The following is an 11,160-nucleotide window of genomic DNA, read 5'->3' on the forward strand; positions in this document are numbered from 1 at the left end:
TTGCAAGAGCCCTCTTTGACTCCATCTTTGGCTCCAATGACTCCTTCCAAGTACTTGGTTTGAACTTGGAGTCTATCAATCTTGGCCTTCAAACGATTGACTTCATCTTCATGTTCCGGATGAGGGTGGCAAATATCAATCACTTGGACTTCCTTTGTCTTGTTCACCCGGAAGTGTTCCATCAAGGCTTCTTCTTGGAGAGCATTCATCTTCATGAGTGTACGCTTGTCACTCTCCAACTTGGCAATGTCACTTTCATGAGTGCCGCACGCACGATCCTTGCTCAAACAAAAATACTCCTTCAATGCTTCCTCTTGCATGGAATTGACCTCCATGAGCTTGGCTTCCCTCCTCTTCAAGTCGGCTATTTCTTCCTCATGATCACAACAAGTGGCCTTCTCCTTGCTCATACGGAGACATTCCTCCAAAGACTCTTCTTGCATGCTACTCAAACTCAATAGCTTGGCCTTGGTGGTCTCAAGAGCGGCAATTTCTTCTTCATGGTTGCAACATGAGGTCTTCTCTTTGCACAAGCGGTAATATTCATCCAAGGCTTCTTCTTTAAGAGCATTGACTTCCAAGAGAAGAGCATTGTGCTTTCTCAAAGAGGCAACTTGATCAACAAGCTCGTCATGGCAAGAGTTGGGGTCTTCATCATCTTTCTCTTTGTTAGCTTCCTCAAGAGAGAGCATCTTCTTTTTGAGCTCACCCATCAAACCAAGAGTATCATCTCGGTCCTTGATGAGTTGGGAGACAATAGCCTTGTTGGTGTCTTCGAGGACAATGACACTAGCTTCAAGAGACATGCGCAAATTTTGTTCATCTTCAAGCTCTTCTTTGAGCGAGGCAATCTCATTTGCCGCCTCCCTTTCCAACCTTTCCTTCTCCTCTATGAGATCTTGTGCCGCACCAAGTTGGCTCAAGAGAGCCCCAACGTGAGTCTTGGTATCCCCTTGCATGTTAGTGAGAAAAGCATCCAAACCCATAATCTCACGTTTAACGGTGAGACTAGTGGCATCATCAATATATAGGGCATTAGTCAAGGGTGATGGTTTGGAGGGGGATTTTACCTCCAAGGATGCCTTTGCCATAAGGCAACGAGCATTGTTGGTGGCGAGGTTCTCATTAGGAGAGTCGAAGAGGGAGATAGAGGGAGTGGTAATGGCGATGGCGGCCACTCCCTCTCCTTCCTTGTTGGAGCTCTTGTCCCCACGTTCTTCATCCTCATCAGAGGAGTATTCTTATCGAATGATGAAAGCTCTAGGCTTCTTGGTGAAGGAGACCTTGTCGTCATCGGACTTGAGGAGAACTTGGAGAATCCTTTTGAGAGTGACTTGAACTTTTCCTTGCGGATAAGCCTTCCACCATGATCTTCTCTTCTCTCAAACATACAATCCGCGACAAAATGACTCTTGTCACCGCAATTGTAGCATGTTCTTCCCTTTTGCCCTTCCCTTGGGCTCTTGGAGAAACTTCTTGGAGAATCACGTGATCTTTTTGGTCTTGTGCTTCGGGACTTGTTTCCATCCCAAAATTTCTTGGCGGCGAGAGCCATGTGCTCATGATAATTGATCTTGAGATCATCCGGTCCCCACTCAATGGGATCCTCATCGCTTTCACTAGCCTCATGTACCTTCATCTTCAATGCAAGGTTGGGCTTGCGTGTGTTGTGGGCGCGAGCAACAAGATCCTCCGCATTCTTCTTGGAGATGTCCAAAGCGATGACTTCGCTAAGAACTTCATCGGATGTCATAGCACGGAAGGAGGCGTTTTGGCGGATGGCCGTCAACTTCACTTCCTCATAAGGGAGGAGAGCGTTGTAGAACTTGCGCTTGATCCAATGGTCATCCACGAACGTTGCTCCAAGATCTTGCATTTGCACGGCGAGAGCGATGAGGCGCCGATACATTTCTTCGGGGGTCTCTCCTTCAATCATGACGAAATTGTCGGCCATATTGTTCACTTCGTCGAAACGAGAGCTTTGGATGCTCGCATTTCCGAGGAAGAGCTTGTCAAGTTTATCCCATGCTTCCTTGGCGGTCTTGAGCGAGCGGATATGAGCGCGGTCCTTTGGCGTGACGGCCATGTGAATCATGTTGATGGCAGTGGCGTTGAGTTGGTCATCCACCACGTCTCTTCTTGTCAAGTTCGTTGGATCTCGTGGTGAGTAGCCTTCCTCAATGATGCGCCAAAGCTTGGTAGACGCGCTGCGCACATGAGATTTCATCAAGAATTGCCAATTTTCAAAGTTATTTGACTCAAGTAACGGTGGTGAACCATGCGACAAGATATGTGGCATAGGTATTGGAACGTTTATGGTGTAATCACTTGGTGGTGGTACCTCATGATAACCCCCTAGACGTTCCGCAACCGGTGTCTCATCCCTCCCCTTTGTTGAAGTGCCGGTCTCCCCAAGCCCTTCCTTTTGTGGATCTTTTGTCGCTTGCGCGACAAGATCAACAAGAGGAAAGGGGGTAGCTTTTGGTGGGGGGTTCTCGGCACTTGCTTGAGGATCAACACTAGGGTTTGGTTTTTGAGCAACCAACTCCATCATCATCACCTTCATTTGGTTAACAATGGATGACTCCAATTTCTTGAGGTCATCCAACGTAGCCGTTGTGGTATCGACGGGAGATGATGGAGCGGGTGGCACAAGGGAAGGAGACCCATTCGCCACACCCGCATCTTGTTCGGCCATTTCTTAGGCGGTAAAGCCCGAGCAAGAAAACCTTGCTCTGATACCAATTGAATGGATCGTAGCGAACAAGAGGGGGGGTGAATGGTTGCTACGTCAAGTTTTAGTCTTTTTCAATTTTAGTGCAACGGAAGATAAAGGTGATTGCTTTAGTGATGTTGGTGATCCTACAATGATCCTAGAACAAGTGCAACAAGCAAAGGAACAATCACAAGATAGTAAGAGTAAGGAGCGGGACAACCGGAGGGCGCGAAGACGAGGCGAGGTTTGTTGTCGCAGTTCCTCCCACAAAAGGGAGTACGTCTACGTTGAGGAGGTGCTAGCCTCACACAAGAGGCTAGACGGCCACACCACGAAGGAAGGCCTCACCTTCTTCCTCGAGAGAGCTCCGCAAAGGTGCTCCCCCTTCTCCACTAAGGCACCGGTCGAGGCGGTGATTCCTTCACAAGGTTGGGGCGAGCTCCACACCACAAGGAGGCTCCCAACAATCCATGGGGCTAGTACATCACCAAGCTAGCCTCCATGGATGCACTTCCTCCAATGTCCCACAATAGGAACCCTAACACCAAGATCCACTAAGGAATAGCAAGTATTGGTGAAATCTCTCTTGGTAGAACTATAGATCGAGGTCTCCTCCACCACTCCTAAAAATTTGAGCAAGATTGGTTGGATGGTTGGGGAGATCCTCAAGGATTAAGCTCAGCAACAATGGAGGAGAGAGAGAGGGAAGAGATGAAAACGAATTGGGGAAGAAGGAGCCCTTAAATAGGCTCCTCCAAATCCAACCGTTATGTCCAGTTTTTGCCTAAGCGGTACTACCGCTTTTGGAAAGCGGTACTACCGCTCTGAGCTCGAATTCCCCAGATCTGGTCCACGTGGACGCAGAGCGGTACTACCGCTAGAGGTACTGCTTGAGGTACGGCGATGGGGTCCAAACCTTACTGGATCCAGAGCGGTACCAGAGCGGTACTGTCGTAACTAGTTACGGTACCTGGGCGGTACCATGGGCAGTACTACCGCTCGTGAGCGGTACTACCGCTCCAGGTACCACAGAGGTACCGTAACTCGTACTGAGGGACAAATCCAGCGCAGAACTCAGAGCGGTACCGTGAGGCGGTACCTATAGGGGTAGCGGTACTACCGCTACAGGTACCGGTAGTACCGGCCTGGCTAAAACTGGTTTTCTTGCCTTTTTCTCTCCAGCCATGTCACCTCGCGAAACACACACAAAACCAGAAAACCTACAGCTACCTATAACTACGCTTCAGTCCTCCGATCTTGACGTGTCCAGCGAGGTCACCGTGCACTTGCAAATCTAGCAATGATACTCAAGGCACACGGTGAGATAACTCAAGTGTTGTCATCAAACACACAAAACACGGGGTTTAGACTTTGCTCTTTCAATCGGTGCAGACGATGGAGCCATCCACATAGCCCATGAGCATGTGGCTGCGAAGAAGAGGGCCAACTTGTGCCCGCCAAAACATGTAATTCTCGCCTGTCAGTTTCATCGTAATTGCGGACGCGATGGTGACGATGTTTGGCATGGCCTTGTTGAAGAAGCCCATCTGACCCATCTGATTTGGGAAGCCATACGAGGGCGATGCCGGCTGATGCGAGGGATGAAACCCTATCAAGGGGTAACCTCCGGGGTCATAGCCTGCCATGGGCAGTTGTCCAGCGTATCCTGCCATGGATGATTGCCCGAACGGGGGAAACCCGGCCGTCCGTCCCAGGGACGTGGCGAGCTGCATCGTGTCCGTATACTGTGAGGGCGCGGGCGCGGTCTGAGGCGGCAGCATGGACGTCGCAGCGGGGGCCGAGAAAGGCTAAATCACTCCACCCAGGCCAGACAGCGGTGGAACGAACACAGTAGAGGGGAGAATGGGCAGGCCGGAGGTGCCTACCAGGTCTGGCGCGGCGGCGGAGATGCCAGCCATGGCCGGCGTGGCGGCGGCCGAGATTCCCGTCGGGGGAATCGATATGGAGGAGGTCACGGGCGCTGAAGAAGCCATGGTCGACCTTGAATCTGTCGGAGAAGCGACGGAGGCAGCGGAAGTTTGCGTGGGAGGTGGCTGCGATCAACAAGGTCAGGATCCGAGCTCTGGTACCATGATAGAAACCGAGGAAATGACAGATGTGTTTCGTTCCGACGGGCCTTGTCGGGTAGGTTTACTTCTCATAATATATTAGGTATGATACAAAGTCCTACACCTATAAGTATACGTGTACACATACATACGTATCATCTAATACGCCGCCCCTTCACCGACTTTGCAGGCTTTGACCGGGGCGTATCTAGAGGGAAATGAGGAGGGGGGGGAGGGGAGAGTGGCGGTGGTGCAGCAAGGTTTTGGTCCCTTGGTCGCCTGGAGGGGGCGACACTAGGAGAGCGAAATGGTTGAACCTAAGGTAGAGTTAGTTGTTGTATGTTCAATCAATTAGAGGCGACGAAAAAAAAAAGTTCATACAACATGATGTGGTTTTTGACCGAGTTTACCATGAGAGGTTACCAATATCTCTTTATATTTGACAACAAAACGTTAGCAGTATACAAACATTGTACACGGGTGATTATGTCTACCCTTAGCCATTTAGGCAGACTTTAAATAGGAGTCTGACACTGCACAAATATTGAATCCATTAAGGCATGTACAATTGTTGATAAGACAGTTTTATTTTAATCTCGCCACGTAATCCATATATGACGGTAAATTATGATGTATAATGGGTTATTTGCTAGTCTTATCTCTAGTCACCAGTCATTGCTAAAATGTGATGAGAGAGATTGTTGTGAAGATATCATATTTTAATTTAATTACGAGACGCCAAACCCTTTTTCATGGTTTTGCTAGCTAGTTCTCTGTTATCAAGTCCTACATCATCCAATTGCATCACGATTCGCGCGTATGATTTGCAAGTTAAATTGTAACTGGATTTTTTCAGTTGCAACTGAGATTTTTTTTTCAGTTGCAAGTGAGGACTGAGGATGCAACTAAGAATATTTGTCTTAATAAATAAATATAATACTTTACACATTAATTAACAAAGTATACGCTGGTTTCTCCTATGATTTCGCTAAAGCCCTGGTACAATTTCCCATTTGTTTGTTGCGTAGCCACTATGCAACTATCGACTATGCATGCATCGACGGGCGCATGCGGCCAGCAATTCGATGCATGTCAAATGTGTGTTTCGCATGAACTAGCCTACAGAACTAGCAGCTGTATGTATTTGGACTGAATGAAGAAGAAGATAATTTTGTCGATTTTTGAGGCGGTCAGGAGCTGCATCGCTTGTTGTATACAGTTATACACACACGTGGGACAGAGAACAAGGACAGATCGATCGTCAGCTAAGCCGCCGGATGGATATGCACGGCCGACGCTGCCACCTGCGGCTTCCTTCTACCATAACGGTCATCGGATCCTTTGACGCGGTACCCGGATCCGAATTGAACGGAGCAGCATGCAGTTGAACGTACGCGAGTCGCCACTTCTTGCTAGATCGATCTACCAACCAAGAACCGACCTTGGTAGCATGACTTCTCCAACGCCCGCGCGCCCACGCCATTGGAGCTCTCCTGGTCTACCTCCTCCCTATCCCTATATATACCTGCCGTATGCATGTCACCATGTCATCCACACCAAACCATAGCAACAAGCTCTCATCTCCGGATCAACTCCTTTTAACAAGAGCGATCACCAAGCTATATATACGAGAAAACCTAGCTAGCTCGCATCTTCTTCTTGCTAGTTAAGCCTAGACCCTTCCTTCTCTCTCTGTACGTGTGCTAAGGGCTGAAACCCGCAAGAAAGAGAACGATATGGGTAGCTTGGGCACCAACCCCGCCGCCGCCTTCTCCGCCTTCGCCGCCGACGACAAGGCGCCTTTCCAGCCGCTCAATCCGGAGGACGTCCGCGCCTACCTCCACAAGGCCGTCGACTTCATCTCCGACTACTACACAAACATTGAGTCCATGCCTGTGCTCCCCAACGTCAAGCCCGGCTACCTGCAGGACGAGCTCGGGGCGTCCCCGCCCACCTACTCGGCTACCTTCGACGTCAGCATGAAGGAGCTCAGGACCTCCGTCGTCCCAGGCATGACGCACTGGGCGAGCCCCAACTTCTTTGCCTTCTTCCCCTCCACCAACAGCGCTGCCGCAATCGCTGGCGACCTCATCGCCTCGGCCATGAACACCGTCGGATTCACGTGGCAGGCCTCGCCCGCGGCCACCGAGATGGAGGTGCTCGCGCTCGACTGGCTCGCGCAGCTCCTGCGCCTGCCCACGACTTTCATGAACCGCACCAGCTCGGGCCGTGGCACCGGCGGCGGCGTCATCCTCGGCACCACCAGCGAGGCCATGCTCGTCACGCTCGTCGCCGCCCGTGACGCCGCTCTGCGTCGGACCGGCTCCGTCGGCGTGTCCGGCTTGCCGCGGCTGACCGTGTACGCGGCCGACCAGACGCACTCCACCTTCTTCAAGGCGTGCCGCCTCGCCGGCTTCGACCCCGCACACATCCGCTCCATCCCCACCGGGCCGGAGACCGACTACGGGCTCGACCCGGCCAAGCTTCTCCAGGTCATGCAGGCCGACGTCGACGCCGGCCTCGTGCCAACATACATCTGCGCCACGGTTGGTACCACCTCCTCCAACGCCGTCGACCCGGTGGGCGCCGTCGCCGATGTCGCCGCCATGTTCAATGCGTGGGTCCACGTCGACGCCGCCTACGCCGGCAGCGCGTGCATCTGCCCTGAGTTCCGCCACCATCTCGACGGCGTGGAGCGCGTGGACTCCATCAGCATGAGCCCACACAAGTGGCTTCTCACATGCCTCGACTGCACCTGCCTATACGTCCGTGATGCCCACCGTCTGAGCGACTCGCTCGAGACGAACCCGGAGTACCTCAAGAACGACGCTACCGACTCCGGCGAGGTCACCGACCTTAAGGACATGCAGGTCGGCGTCGGCCGGCGATTCCGTGGGCTCAAGCTCTGGATGGTCATGCGCACCTACGGCACCACCAAGCTCCAGGAGCACATCCGCAGCGACGTGGCCATGGCCAAGATGTTCGAAGATTTCGTCCGTGCCGACGACAGATTTGAGGTCGTGGTGCCGAGGAACTTTGCTCTCGTGTGCTTCAGGATCAAGGCCAATGGAGGCATGACGGAGGAGGACGCCGATGAGGCCAACCGTGTGCTCATGGACAACCTCAACATGACTGGCAAGGCGTACCTTGCGCACACCGTGTGGTCGGCGACAGGTTCGTGCTCCGCTTCGCCGTGGGGTCGTCGCTGCAAGAGGAGAGGCATGTGAGGAGCGCCTGGGAGCTCATCAAGAAGACCACTAGCGAGATCATTTGTTAAGTGGACGGATCTAGAGACTGCAAGATCGAACTACACAAATTAATCCCTAGATTTAGGGTACAATTTTTCTTTTATCTTATTTTTTCATTGCTCGGTTCTAATTTTTTTCTTAATATAAGGTGTATAGTTTTTCGAAAAAAAACTTCAAAATATAAGGTGTATTGCGTAGAACCACTCATTTTAATATTTTTGTACAGATTTGATTGTATTTTCTTAGCTTCTGCAAACTCCTATATTTTCTCAAAGCAATAATTAAGGAATAAGCTTGCCTAAAACTCGTGTAACTTGCCATTAATACGCGTTTCTTAATTTCCGTGCCAAAAACTACACACTCTTTTTCTAGGAACTGATGGAGTATGTTTTTTGTTTCATTTTGTGAGCTATACCGTCCAGTTTCGGTATATAGGACCGGAATCAAATAAACTAGCTTTGACTGTAATTAAGAGCAGGCATATTGATTAATAAATATACCCCATTTTCATTATTTTTCAGTTTTGATGAATATATATACCTGTCTAAATCGGCGATGATCTATGAATCGCAACTTTTGACGCCCCTCCTAAATTTTACTAACGGAAAAACACCGGTGGACATCGATATATTCGGTTTTCGGAAATACTTGCCAAAATACTACCCGAGATTCGTCGAACTGAATTATAAATTCATCCAAAATGTATCAAAATTCTTTAAGTTTAAGCAAGATATGTGAATACCGGACGAGGAACTAAAAAAGGCCTGTCAACGGTACAAAGTTGATTCTGTTTTTTTTTTTCTATTTCGATCGAGGTTGATGGTGATAAACGGTCCAATTTAGTTCTTAATATATTTTCACCGTTTGCACGAGACAATATAAAATTTTGTTTCTAATTACACTAAATCAGTACGTTAATATTAAAACTGAAGATATAGATATACTAAAATTTGTTACTCCGTCCGGTTCTAAATACTTGTTGCAGATTTAGTCTTGATTTATTAAATCTGCGACAAGTATTTTGAGCTGAAGTGAGTATTGAATTTTAGTGGCCGGCAAACACAAGGAATGAACATCACTCGCTAAGAGTATTTCCAGCCGTGTCTCCTAAAGCGTCCCTCAAACGGCGTCAGATCGAGCGTTTGGGGGACGTGTTTCGTTTGTGCCGCGTTTGGAGGACGTCGCTCCCCAGCTGCGTCCCCAATTTTTTTCCAGATATTTAAAACTTAAGCGAATTCATTCAAACTTGCTATATATTACATAGATTCGAACGAAATTCGATGAAATTTAAACGAAACCCTAATCTAGTAGTACTTACTGCGACCAGAGGCGTCATAGTACAGGTGGAAGTTGTACATGTCGTCGGTGACGGCTTCCTGCTTGACGCGCTCGTCGGGCTCGTCCTTCACCATGCCGCTTGGTCCATCCTCACCGTCGTTGGTGAGGTCGACAAGCGGCTTCCCAGTGTCGCGGATGGACATGGCGATGCCGCGTCGAGGTTGCCCCTCCAGGCGTCCTTGTCGTTCAGCGACACCGCGAATGTCGCGTGCAGCCCTGGGCAGTCCTCGGGGTCGTCGTTGCTCGCGATGAGTCGCTGCTGCCGCTCGTACTCCGCCAGCAGCGCCGCCTTCCCCGCTGCCTCGTCGTCCTGCTCCCCCTTCACCCCGACTTCGGGATGAGGAGGGCGCCACCGCCGCGCCTTTGCTGTTGCCGGCTTCCGCCGCGCCTCTTATTGATGGGCGGCGTCGCGAACTCCGGCTCCTCCTTCACCTCGCGCTTGGGGGCGGAGTAGGGCACGACGCGGTGTGAGGAGGATGGCGTCGATCGCGCCGGCCCTGACGAGGAAGAGTTGGAGGAGGACGAGTACGTCCTCCTCGGCTGCCAGCGCGCTGCGGGAGATGGTGGCGGCGAGGACGGCGTCTCCAACCTTGGAGTGCCGTTGTGGATGCCGTCGACGACGTTCTCTAGGGTGCGCCCCGGAACGCCCCAGAAGAAGACGCGCTCGTCCTTGTTCCAGTTGTTCCGCCGACCGATGAGGCCGGCGGTGCTGTTCATCTCAACGTCGTGCTGCGCCTGGAAGTAGGCGACCCACCAGGCATCGTTGCCGGTGGCCACCTAGGTTGGATCCGCCCGCTCCTCGGCGGTGATGCGAGACCGCCGGGGCCTGCTGGACGGGATATCCCGTGCGGTACAGCGCCCACTCCTCCACCATAGTGAGGCTGCGGCGGCCGAAGCCGTTCGCCGCGGCGGTCTTGCGGGAGGCGATGACATTGGCTAGGGAGAGGAGATTTGGCTGGAGCGGCGAGTGATTGGGATGGGGAAGGAAGCAGGGGCGCTCTTAATGTACAGCGGCGGCATGCGAAGTGGCAGCGGGGCGTTGGACACAATAAACGCTGGCGCGGATGGCCACGCGACCATGCACGACGAGACGCGTCCCTGCGTCGCCTGGGAAATCTGGGACGCCATTAACGTCGCTAGACCAAAGGTAGGCGACGGGGTTTTAGGCTCCCGACCCGCTGACGCGTCAGGCCCGCGTCTCCTCGCCTCGCATTTCATTGTGTCCGGCGTGCCCGGAGCATCTCATGTGTAGCGGGGACGGGCTCGGGGCGCCGGACACGGTATTGAGCCGCGTCGGACAAAAAGAGGTTTTGAACCACGCGGCAGGAAACGTTTTTTGATCCGACGCGCCCAAATTCCTTTGAAAACGCTTTGAGGAAACGCAGCTGTGGAGATGCTACCTCTGTGAGACTGCACTTTCGAGTTACACATGCATGTCCATACATTTCTATCAATCAAGATCTGTACTTTGCACTCAATCTGCATACTCGAAGCATACTCGGTCGTTGATCCTATCGAGAAGTGAGAGATGGCACTATAGCCCGTGCATTGGCAAGGTGGGGTGAGAGTGGGGTGAGAGTGGGGTGAGAGTGAGGGAAAAAGCTGACGTGGCGGGTGAGAGTGAGGTGAGGCATTGGCACCAGCCTCATAGTATTATGCATATGGTACTACTGTACTACTGTGTGATACTATCTTCACAATGCATAGTATCATGTAGTAGTATTATAGGTTAATTATATTTATTGATTTGTACAATCTCAATGTAAAAGTGTGTACAAGATTGGTTTGA

The 11,160-nt window shown here is 51.3% G+C and overlaps 1 pseudogene; it reads left to right on the forward strand.

Annotated features, from left to right (window-relative positions):
* Nucleotides 1-6,347: 6,347 nt before the first annotated feature.
* Nucleotides 6,348-8,163, forward strand: LOC127314476 (tryptophan decarboxylase 1-like; annotated as a pseudogene).
* Nucleotides 8,164-11,160: the final 2,997 nt, after the last annotated feature.

This window comes from Lolium perenne, chromosome 7, assembly GCF_019359855.2.
Source record: "Lolium perenne isolate Kyuss_39 chromosome 7, Kyuss_2.0, whole genome shotgun sequence".
Taxonomy (NCBI): Eukaryota; Viridiplantae; Streptophyta; class Magnoliopsida; order Poales; family Poaceae; genus Lolium; species Lolium perenne.